This window comes from Cebus imitator, unplaced genomic scaffold, assembly GCF_001604975.1.
Source record: "Cebus imitator isolate Cc_AM_T3 unplaced genomic scaffold, Cebus_imitator-1.0 Scaffold15, whole genome shotgun sequence".
Lineage (NCBI taxonomy): Eukaryota > Metazoa > Chordata > Mammalia > Primates > Cebidae > Cebus > Cebus imitator.
In genome coordinates, this window is record NW_016107330.1 from 9790879 (window position 1) to 9802913 (window position 12035).

The following is a 12035-nucleotide window of genomic DNA, read 5'->3' on the forward strand; positions in this document are numbered from 1 at the left end:
TGGGGTAAATATGGAATGCAAAATCTGTTCTTGTAATAATCATCCCCTTCTTTTGTGAGGCTGAACAAAGACCTGGCAAATCAGTCGTTTTGTGCTCAAAGAAGCACCGACCCAGGGTTCTCGGGGCCAAAGCAAAAGTGCAGCCAAAAAAATAGAAATAATGGTTAATAACAGATGCTGGGATGATTCTTCTCACACCCTTGGCCTCCGAGACTCAACTGAGCCTGGTGTGGAGTCCAAGCGGGTGGAACAAGGGTAGTGTTCTTGGGAAGGGCTGGCCTAGTTGAGAGGCTGGGATTGGGACCCTAGGGAGCTGAGCTTGGTTGCCTGCCCTTGACCTTGATTCTTGGGCCAAAGGCAGTAGAGGGAAGCATCTTCAAGGCCACGTTCTGTCTCTGGGGCATCACCATCTGCTGCAGATGACATGTACTGCTCCTATCCTCATGCTATGCTCTTTGAACCCCTGATTCAGCGAGCCCCAGTCCAAAAAGCAGAACTAGCTATTTTTTGTATCCAAAAAAAAAATGTCAGGCAATACACTTGCTGAATTCTTTGCTGACCCTGAAACACTTCCTCTTCGCACTTAACTCCTGTTCTTCCCTTATTCTCTTTGCTGCCTTCCCTTCTAGACCACTAAATTGCAAGCGCCACCATCTTCTCTAGTGAAGATGCTCAAGGGAAGGGGCTGTACTGGGCCATGGAGGATGGCACAGCGCCTGGGGCACACAAGTTTCTCCGCAAATGTCAGCTCATAGGAGGTGAATTCAAAATCCCATGCCTACCCTAAAATGGACATTTCTCTAGCAGGTCTGAGACTGAGGCGATTCATTTTCATTCATTCATTCAACAAATATTTATTGAGCACCTACTAGAAACCGGAACTTGTGCTAGGGACTGGAGCTGTGAGGATGAACAAGGTCCCAGGGTCCTGTCCTTATGGAGATTACATCCTTGTAGACTGTAATGCAAGTGGTGAGCACAACCTCCTTCTCTGACCTTTGGACAAAACACTGCCCTCCCTACTTACCTTGTTTTATTTTATATTTCTTTGTTGCTGATCTTTCAGTCTCTGCATGCAAACATGTATCCTCTTTGACGGTGCTTTATGATGTTCATTGCTGACTCCCAACCACCTAGAACACTCCTAGCACACAGCAGGTGTGTTGGTCTATTCGGGCTGTTATAACAAACTGTCATGGACTGAGTAGCTTATAAACAGCAGAAATTTACTTCTCACAGTCCTGGAGGCTGGGAAGTCCCAGATCATGGCGCCAGCAGATTCGATGTCCGGTGAATGCCCTATTCGTGGTTCACAGGTCGTGCCTTCTCACTGTGTCCCCACATGGTGGAAGGGGCAGGCTAGTGCTCTGTGGCCTCTTTCATAAGCACATTGATCCCAATCCTGAGGTCTCCACTCTCACGCCCTAATCATTTCCCCAAATCCCCACCTCCTAATACCTCAGAAATGAAGATTTTGACATATGAATATTAGAGGCACAAAAACATTCAGACCATAGCAAAGTGCTCAACAAATACATGTCAAATCAATTTATTTAATAAAGTCTGCAACCTTCTAGAACTTTCTAGCATAGATCTCCAAGGAATGAGCTGAGAACACCAGAGGTTCATGACTACAGATTACAACTACCCAGGACTTTCCATTTTACAAAGCAGGGAGGTGAATGGGAAGGAGCCTTCCCCTCTCTGAGCCCTGGGTTCCTTCTTGTAAAATGGAAATAATAACACCTGCCTTTGGGGCCTATTGTGAGGACTGATGATGTAATGCATATGAATTATTCAATCCAGGACCTGGCAAGCAGTAGTTGCTCCACACCTGGTGACAGCACTATTGTTTATTATTTGAGCTTCCTAACTCTGTGTGGACATTATTATTAGCATCGCCATTTCACTGATAAGGAAAAGAGGACTCACAGGGTATAATAATAGCCCAGGGTAGCTCAGGAGAGGCTAGAACCCCAGCTACATACACCCATGGTGCTGAATTCCAAACACAATGCCTTATCTGCCACCCCAGAGCTGCCAACTCTGGAGGGAAAACACAGGGGAGCCTCCTGATTCTTCCAACCCCCGGCCCCACCATCCTAACGTCTCCCACCATTATGACGTTCTTCATTCTCAGTCTCCCCGACCCATCACCAAGGGCACAAAAGAGCTCAGAGGAGAAGCAAGCTTGAGGGGAGGACTGTGCATTTGGTTAGCAGGAGCAGGACGAATCCCCCTTCAGCCCACCTGCGGCTTCCTGTGATGCTTCCCCCAAGTTCTCCACAGTCCCCTCTTCTCTCATGCGTTGGGGACCCTCAGCCTGCCAGCCTCTAAGCTGCTGGGGATCCTGATCCAATCAGAAGAGATGGGCCATGAGACCTGTTAGCATAAACAAATAGGGAAATCTCCTTGAAAAGGAGAGGTCCTTGAAATTGAACTTCCTAAAAATGATTATGATTTTTTAAAAAACTAAGCCAGGTACGGTGGCTCACACCTATAATTCCAACACTTTGGGAGGCTGAGGCAGAAGGATCACTTGAGGTCAGTGTTACCAGATAGGGGTCCCAATCCAGACCCCAAGAGGGGGTTCTTGGATCTTGTGCAAGAAGGAATTCAGGGCAAGTCCACAGAGTGAAGTGAAAGCAACTTTATTAAGAAAGTAAAAGAATAAAAGAATGGGTACTCCATAGGCAGAGCAGTGGTATGTGCTACTCAACTGAGTGTACTTACAGTTATTTCTTGACTATATGCTAAAAAAGGGGTGGGTTATTCATGAGTTTTCTGGGAAAGGGACAGGGATTTCTCGGAATCGAGAGTCCCTTCCCTTTTGAGACCATAAAGGGCAACTTCAGAACATTGCCATGGCATTTGCAAACAGTCATGGAACTGGTGGGAGTGTCTTTTAGCAAGCTAATGCATTATAATTAGCATATCATACACAGTGAGGGCAACCAGAGGTCACTGTCATTGCCATCCTGGTTTTGGCCAGCTTCTTTACCACATCCTGTTTTATCAGCAGGGTCTTTGTGACCTGCCTCTTGTGCCGACCTCCTATCTCATCCTGTAACTTAGAATGCCTAACCTCCTGGGAATGAAGCCCAGTAGGTCTCAGCCTTATTTTGCCCAGCCCCTGTCTAAGATGGAGTTGCTCTGGTTCAAATACCTCTGACAGCAGGACTTCAAGACCAATCTGGGCAACATAGTGACACACCATCCATACAAAATAAAAAATTTAAAATTAGCTGGGCATGGTGGCATGCCTATAGTCCTAGCCACTGGGGAGGTTGAGGCAGGAGGGTGGCTTGAGTCCAGGAGTTTGAGGCTGCTGTTAACTGTGATGGCACTACTGCAATCCAGCCTGGGGTGACAGCATGTCATCCACAAAACAAAACACAAAACAAAACAAAAACTATAATAGTGTTAGATGTAATTCACTAAACATTTTCATGGTGCTGGGTAGCGTGAGAGGCAATTTATAAATGTCTAGTTCTGATAAGAACCCGGAAAGGCAGGTAGTATTATTCCTATTTTATAGATGAAAAAGTTGAGGCTCTGGAAAATAAATGATCTTGTGGGCCAGGCATGGTGGCTCATACCTGTAATCCCAGCACTTTGGGAGCCCAAGGCTGGTGGATCATCTGAGGTCAGGAGTTCGAGACCAGCCTGGCCAACATGGTGAAATCCCATCTCTACTAAAAATGCAAAAAATTCGCCAGGCATGGTAGCAGGTGCCTGTAATCCCAGCTACTTGGGAGACTGAGGCAGGAGAATTGCTTGAACTCAGGAGGTGGAGGTTGCTGAGAGTGGAGTGGGCTGAGATCCTACCACTGCACTCCAGTTTGGGTGACAGAGTGAAACTCCATCTCAAANAAAAAGATACAAAAAGTTTTGTGCCAAGGCAGTATCGTAACCAATGAGATTTATCCCAGGTACAATTATTGCTAAATGAAAACTTTTCCCAATATCCCACCGTGACAACTTGCAACATGGTCAGCATTGGCAATTTTTGATAGTCTCTATGGAGACTGAATATTATTTTTTTAAAAAGAAAAAGATACAAAGATTATGATGACAGAAAAGTACTTACAGTAAATGAAAAATGTAGGTTGCAGAACACAATTCCCATGGAGATTACAGTTCATAAGTTATCATGTGAAATATGAATATACTTGTGTAAAAGATAGAAAGGAAATATATAAATATGATCATAGGCCAGGTGTGATGGCTCATGACTATAATCCCAGCACTTTGGGAGGCTGAGGTGGGAGGATCACTTGAGGCTAGGAGTAAGGGGCCAGCCTGGCAACATAGCAAGACCCTGTCTCAAAAATAATTCCAAAAATTAGGCAGCATGGTGGCACGTGCTTGCAGTCCCAGCTACTTGGGAGGCTGAGGAGGGAAGATCACCTGAGCCCAGGAGTTCCAAACTACGGTGAGCTATGACTATGCCTCTGCACTCCAGGCTGGGCAACAGAGCCAGACCCTGTCTCTAAAAGCAAACAAAAACAAACAAACAAACAAACATATCTGTGTGGTGGGATTTGGAGCTATTTTTTTCCCCTCTAGTTACTAATCTTCCTGTAGTGCTATTAATTACTTTTACAATTTACAGATTTAAAACAATTTTTAAGACACTCTTCTCAGACGTCCTGAAACTTTGCACATAAAGCACGCATGCTTTAAATGGTTTTTGAAGGGCATTGTTTTAAATTGCTAACTAGATAGATGATTTTCTTTCTTTTTTCTTTTCTTTTCTTTTCCTTTTTTTTTTTTTTTTTTTTTTTTTTTTTTTTTTTTTTTTTTTTTTTTTGAGATGGAGTCTCTCTCTGTTGCCAGCCTGCAGTGCAGTGGTGTGATCTCAGCTCACTGAAACCTCCACCTCCTGGGTTCAAGTGATTCTCCTGTCTCAGCCTCCCGAGCATTTGGGATTACAGGTACATACCACCATGCTTGGCTAATTTTTGCAGAAATGGGATTTCACCATGTTGGCCAGGTCTCGAACTCCTGACCTCAAATAACCAGCCTGCCTTGGCCTCCCAAAGTGCTGGGATCACAGGTATGAGCCACTGCACCTGGACAGATGGCTTTCCTTTAGTACCTCTCTAAACCTGGAGGCCCACCTGCTTCTAAGCTGTAGTAGCCTTCCCTGCTCAAGCAAGCACCGGTTATTATTCTCACCCCCTTCTGTGTCTGTCTGCAAATGCCATGCTCCAACCTGGAGCTGCTCTGTTCCGTGTGGTAGCCATCACCACAGGTGGTTATATAAATTTAAATTAATTTAAATAAATAAATAATTCAGTGCCTCAGTCCCACTGGTCCTTCTCCAAGTGCTCAGTAGTCACGTGTGGCTTGTGGTTACTGTGGTAGACAGCACAGATATAAACATTTCCATCGGAGAAGAAAGTTCTATGAGGCAGCACTGATCTAGCATCTAGGCTGAAGACAACTTTTAGAACCCTAGCCAAATGAAAGATTCCCCAGTTCCTTGTAGTCAGTGGATGGACTGGACAATGACTTTCCCACCCTGAGACTTTACTCTCTCATCCCTTCTCTACTCTCTGGAAAGCTCAAGAGCCAGGGAAAATTAAGTATGGCCCTCCCCACTAAAAGGTGGGTCTCCCAATTATAGCTTTTTAGCAGAGCTTTACAGAGCAAAGATTGATCAGGCAGGGTAGAACAGTGAGGAAGGTTAATTAGAGTACTGTTTTTTATTATGAAGTTTATTGACAAAGTCACTTACTGATGTCTACTTTGTGCCAGGTACTCTATTTTCTCTCAGTTAATCCTCACAGTAAAGAAACTTGCCCAACTCTGTGAGCCAGAATCCAGATCTTCAGTTACCAAAGCTCATGCTTTCTCTATTATACTAACTTGCCTCCTGGGAAATTCCAAATCTTATAGAAGGATTCTGATTGGCTCCGCTTGAGTAACAAGCCTATTCAACTAGGACCACCCACATTGGATGAAAAGTTTGGCTGCTATGATTGGTCTGTCCCAGGTCACTGTCCCAGGCCAGTAAAGGACATGCCACTGTACTGGTAGACAGTGACTCAGGAAACTTACCATCTGAAGAACAGTGGAGGTACAAGTGAGCATCAACAGTAGTGCACATAAAAAGCACATATGGCTGGGCTTGGTGGCTGATGCCTATAATCCTAGCACTTTGAGAGGCTGAGGCAGGTGGATTTTTGGAGTCCAGGAGATCGACATGAGATTTGGGTGGGGATGGACTCCAGCAATCCACCTGCCTCAGCCTCCTAAAATGTGCTAGGATTACAGGTGTGAGCCACCAAGCCCAGCCTCATGTGCTTTTTATGTGCACTATTATTGATGTTCACACTTGTACCTCCATTGTTCTTCAAGATTGTAAATTTCGGTCCTGTTAGAACCACCTAAGATCAGGTTGCGCACGGTGCTTCACACCTGTAATCCCAGCACTTTGGGAGGCCAGGGTGGGCAGATCACAAGATCAGGAGTTGGAGACCAGCCTTGCCAATGTGGTGAAACCCTGTCTCTACTAAAAATACAAAAATTAGCCAGATGTGGTGGTGCACGTCTATAATCCCAGCTACTTGCGGGACTGAGGCAGGAGAATTGCTTGAACCCAGGAGGCGGAGGTTGCAGTGAGTTGAGATTGTGCCACTGCACTCCAACCTGGGTAACAGAGCAAGACTCTGTCTTGAAAAAAAAAAAAAAAAAAAAAGAACCACCTAAAATCAGAGAAAGACAGTCACCAAGTAAAAGGGTAGGACAGACAGAAACTACAATACTATTAACTGCTTTAACTCTGTCACTATAATTCCCACTGGGTCTATCCATGTGCTGATCTCATCAGTTGATATGGTTTGGCTCTGTGTCCTCCTCCAAATCTCATGTCGAATTGTAATCCCCACGTGTCAGGGGAGGGACCTGGTGGGAAGTGATTGGATCGTGAGAGTGGAATTCGCCCTTTCTGTTCTTGGGATAGTGAGTGAATTCTTATGAGATCTGATGGTTTAAAAGTGTGTGGCACTTCTCCCTTTGTTCTCTCTCTTCTGTCACCATGCAAAGAAGGTCCTTGCTTCCCCTTCACCTTGTCATGATTGTGAGTTTCCTGAGGCCTCCAAGTCATCATTTCTGTTAAGCCTGCAGAACTGTGAGTCAATTAAAGCCCTTTTCTTCATAAAATACCCAGTCACAAGTGATTGTTTACAGCAGTGTGAAAATACATTAATTTTCTAAGTTATCTCAGCAAGAACAGTAATAACAATTACTACTACCTTTTTTTCAGAGCCTAGGCACTGGGCATGTGCTTTTTTTTTTTCCTTGTGAATTAGGGTCTTGCTCTATTGCCCAGGCTGGAGTGCAGTGGTACAATTATGGCTCACTGTAGCCTCAACCTCCCAGGCACGAATGATCCTCCCTAAGTAGCTGGCATTACAGGCTCATGCCACCACACCCGGCTACTTTTTGTACTTTTTGTAGAGACAGAGTTTCACCTTGTTGCTCAGGCTGGTCTTCAACTCCTGGACTCCAGCGATCCACCTGCCTCGGCCTCCCAGAGTGCTGGGATTACAAGCTTGAGACACCAAGCCCAGCCATATGTGCTTTTTCATGTGCACTATCATTGATGTTCACACTTGTACCTCCCATTCTTCAAAAACATTGGGCTTGTTTTCTTGCTTTGGGTAGAAATAGCAGATTGTGTTTCCTGAACACTCAGACTTGACCTTCCTAGGTTCTCTGCGGCCAGTTTCCCACAGCTGGCCCGCCTCCTGAACTATGCTCTAGACTAATTCAAGTCCCCCACATATTAAACATCAAATCCTTTGCCCTGAAGCCCATGCCCTCTCTTTGGGAGTTCATTAAATGAGTCGTTCACACACACAGGATTACTCAAAAAGTTGGGCGCCAAGGGGCCAATTCTAAAACAGGACTTTGTCTACATTGTCTAGCCTGGGCATTGGACAGTTGACCAGAGGCTGAACCGGATGCCTTCGAGAGGGCCCTGGAGAACTGAGAGGTCTGCGGTTTAATGGTCAGGGGAAAAGGAGGAATGTTCCTGGGCCATGGCTTCTCCTTGGATTGAATTCAGCCTACACAAGGGTCGCTTGGGGCCCGAGTTGTCTAAGTAAACACTGATTCCTTGATAGGCTTCCAAAAGCGGGAACAGAGCGACTGTTTGGTTTGAACAAGCTGTGCTCTGTAAACCACCACTTGCATATGACCAGGGCCCCGTGTAAATATTTTAGCTACAGATGGAAAGAACATAACTTTTTTAAAAAAATCCCATCCCTTCACTGCTAGACTTATAATGAATTATGTGTTGTCTCTATTTGTTGTTAGACTTAAAATGAATTATATGTTATTTCTATTTGTTGGGAGGTCCAGTTCTCTAATTTAATTGTAGGCTGCTTAGATGTGCCTTTTCTGAGACTGATAGGGTTTGGGGAAAGCCAAGTAAAGAATATGCCACTTTTTCCTGCTTGAATTTGGCACAAAATGAAGGGAAGATATGGGAACCAAGTAGGTGGGGATGACAGTATCATTTGATTTCCAATGAAGTGATTTTGGAGACATTTGCTTTAGGTGTATGGCTACAGAGCTGCTGCTTCTTCTTCCTCTTTTTTTTTTTTGAGACAGGGTCTGGCTCCCTTACCCAAGCTGGAGTGTAGTGCAGTGGTGTGATCATCGCTCACTGCAGCCTTGATCTCCCAGGCTCAAGCAATCCTCCCCTCTCAACCTCCCAAGTAGCTTGGACCACAGGGACATGCCACCATGCCCAGCTGATTTTAAGCATTATTTTTGGTAGAGATGGCATATTCATTTGTTTTTGCACTGCTATAAAGAACTACCCGGCCAGGCGCAGTGGCTCATGCCAGTAATCTCAGCACTTTGGGAGGCCAAGGTGGGTGGATCATTTGAGGTCAGGAGTTCAAAACCAGCTTGGGCAATATGGCAAAACCTCATCTCTACTAAAGATACAAAATTAGCCAGGTATGGTGGTGGGCACCTGCAGCCCCAGCCACTCGGGAGGCTGAGACAGGAGAATCGCTTGAACTCTGAAGGTGGAGGTTGTAGTGAACCAAGAGAGTGCCACTGCCCTCCAGCATGGGCAACAGCACGAGCGAGGCTCTGTCTCAAAACAAACAAATGAATGAACAACAACAACACACACACACACACACCCCAAAAAAACTACCTGAAACTCTGAGACTGGGTAATTAATTTTTTTAAAAGTTGGGGTTTTTTGTTTTGTTTTTTGAGAGGAGTCTCACTCTGTCACCCAGGCTGAAGTGCAGTGGCTCAAGAGATTCTCCTGCCTCAGCCTCCCGAGTAGCTGGAACTACAGGTGTGCACCACCACACCCAGCTAAGTTTTGTATTTTTAGTAGAGATGGGGCTTTACCATGTTGGCTAGGCTGGTCTCGAACTCCTGGCCTCAAATGATCCACCCACCTCAGCCTCCCAAAGTGTTGGGATTACAGGCATGAGCCACTGTGCCTGGCCTTAAGAAAAGAGGTTTAACTGGCTCATGGTTCCACAGGCTGACCAGGAAGGATGGCTGGGGAGGCCTCAGGAAACTTAGAATCATGGCAGAAGGTGAGGGGAAGGAGGCTGGAGTGGGAGGAAGAGGGCAAAGTGGGAGGTGCTATACACCTTTCAAACAACCAGATCTCGTGAGAACTCACTATCATGAGAACAAAGAGGGGGAACTTTCCCTCCAGGATCCCATCACCTCCCACCAGGCCCCTCCTCCAACACTGGGGATTACAATTTCACATGAGATTTGTGTGGGGACACAAATCCAAACCATATTAGACAGGGTCTCACTATGTTGCCCAGGCAGATCTTGAACTCTTGGGCTCAAACAATCCTCTCACCTCAGCCTACCAAAGTGCTGGGATTACATCCACTGCATCCAGTCAACTAAAGAGCTTCTAATTCCTCATCCTAGAATTAGGCAGACTTAGCCACCCTCTTTGAGTGCTTACCCCATCTCAAAAAAAAAAAAAGAAAGAAAAAAGAGTTGATTAGCAGGAGCATTGAAAATAGAAACGAGGGGGCCAGGCGTGGTGGTTCACACCTATAATCCCAGCACTTTGAGATGCTGAGGCAGGCAGATCACCAGGTCAAGAGATTGAGACCATCCTGGCCAACATGGTGAAACCCCGTCTCTACTAAAAATTCAAAAATTAGCTGGGTGTGGGGGGGCATGCCTGTAGTCCCAGCTACTCAGGAGGCTGTGGCAGGAGAATCGCTTGAACCCAGGAAGCGGAGGTTGCAGTGAGCTGAGATCTCGCCACTCCACTCCAGCCTGACAACAGAGTGAGATTCCATCTCAAAAAAAAAGAAAGAAAGAAAGAAATGAGGAAGGAGATGAGAGAAAGACCTTGCAGAGAAAGAATTCACAAGGCTGGTTATTGCTATAGTCTGAGTGTTTATGTCACCCCCAAATTAACATATTGAAATCCTAATCCCCAGGATGATGGTATTAGGAGGTAGAGCCTTTGGTAGGTGATTAGATCAGGAGGGCAGGGGCGCTCATGAACGGAAATAGTACACTTATAGAAGAGCCTCACCCCTTCAGCCATGTAAAGACACAGTGAGAAGGTCCCGTCTATGAACCAGAAAGTGGGTGTTCACCAGACATTTTGGGGTAACATAAACATTCAGACTATGGCAATGACGAACCTTGTGCATTCTTTCCCTGGAAAGTCTTTCACTCATCTGCTTCCTCATTTCTATTTTCAGTGCTCCTGCTCATCAACTCTTTTTGTTTTCGTTTTGTTGTTCTTGTTGTTCTTGTTGTTGTTGTTTGAGATGGGGTCTTGCTATGTTGCCCAGGCTGGTATCAAATTCCTGGGCTAAAGCAATTTTCCCATCTTGGCATCCCAAAGTGCTGGAATTAAAGGTATGAGCTGCTGCACCCCACCTCATCAACTCTTCATTGAATTGTTGGAAAAACTTCTTACGTAGACTTCCTGCCTTTATTGCCCTCCTACGTTCAGCTCCTCCCAGAGTGATGTTTCTGATAAAACCAATCTGACCTACTGAAGGCCCTCTGCTACTCAGGTCTTTGCTCATTCTCCGTTGTCTGCAAAATAAAATCCAAGACTCAAGAGTCTTAGGCAAGCTTGCAATTTATCTTCCACTATGATTGTTCACACATCCTGTGCACTAAGACAAGTGCAGCTGAGCAAGTATGGAATGTTGGGTTAGAAGGAAAGAGGTTGGGGATAAACTGAACAAATGGGCCAGTTTTGCAGGAAATTGGTGGAAAAGAGAAATAATTTAGTATTTCTAATATTTGATGTGTCTTCCTAAAGGGAATGGGCAAGTGATTTATGATATGTTATAGACCCTTTAAAAAATTGGGTTATACATGTACTAATAGAATCCATGGTATATTAATATATTACTTTATTATTAAGACATCCAAAAATCAGACTTGGAAAATATTCCATGGGAGTATAAAATGCTCAACATATTAATATGTTAAAGTGAAAAAAAGTAGAATAAATTTACTATTATACAATGACTTTTTTTTTTTTTTTGAGACAGAGTCTCCCTCTGCCACCCAGGCTGGAGTGCAGTGGTGCAACCTTGGCTCACTGCAACCTCCAGCTGCCAGGTTCAAGCAATTCTCGTGACTCAGACTCCCGAGTAGCTGGGGCTACAGGCATGCACCACTGCACCCAGCTAATTTTTGGGGGGGACTTTTTAGTAGAGATGGGGTTTCACCATGTTAGCCGGATGAGCCACACACCTCAGGTGATCCACACGCCTTAGCCTCCCAAAGTACTGGGATTATAGGCATGAATCATCACGCCTGGCTGATTTTTGTTTTTTAATTTAATTAATTAATTTTTTTTTTTTTTTTGAGACGGAGTTTCGCTCTTGTTACCCAGGCTGGAGTGCAATGCCGCGATCTCGGCTCACCGCAACCTCCACCTCCTGGGTTCAGGCAATTCTCCTGCCTCAGCCTCCTGAGTAGCTGGGATTACAGGCACACACCACCATGCCCAGCTTATTTTTTGTATTTTTAGTAGA

At 45.1% G+C, this 12035-nt stretch overlaps 1 non-coding gene across 1 annotated transcript; it reads left to right on the top strand.

Moving 5' to 3' along the window:
* The first annotated feature begins 3887 nt into the window (after window positions 1–3887).
* Window positions 3888–4028, top strand: LOC119468028. The gene has a single exon (XR_005196660.1). It is a non-coding gene; the product is annotated as a U4 spliceosomal RNA (small nuclear RNA).
* Window positions 4029–12035: the final 8007 nt, after the last annotated feature.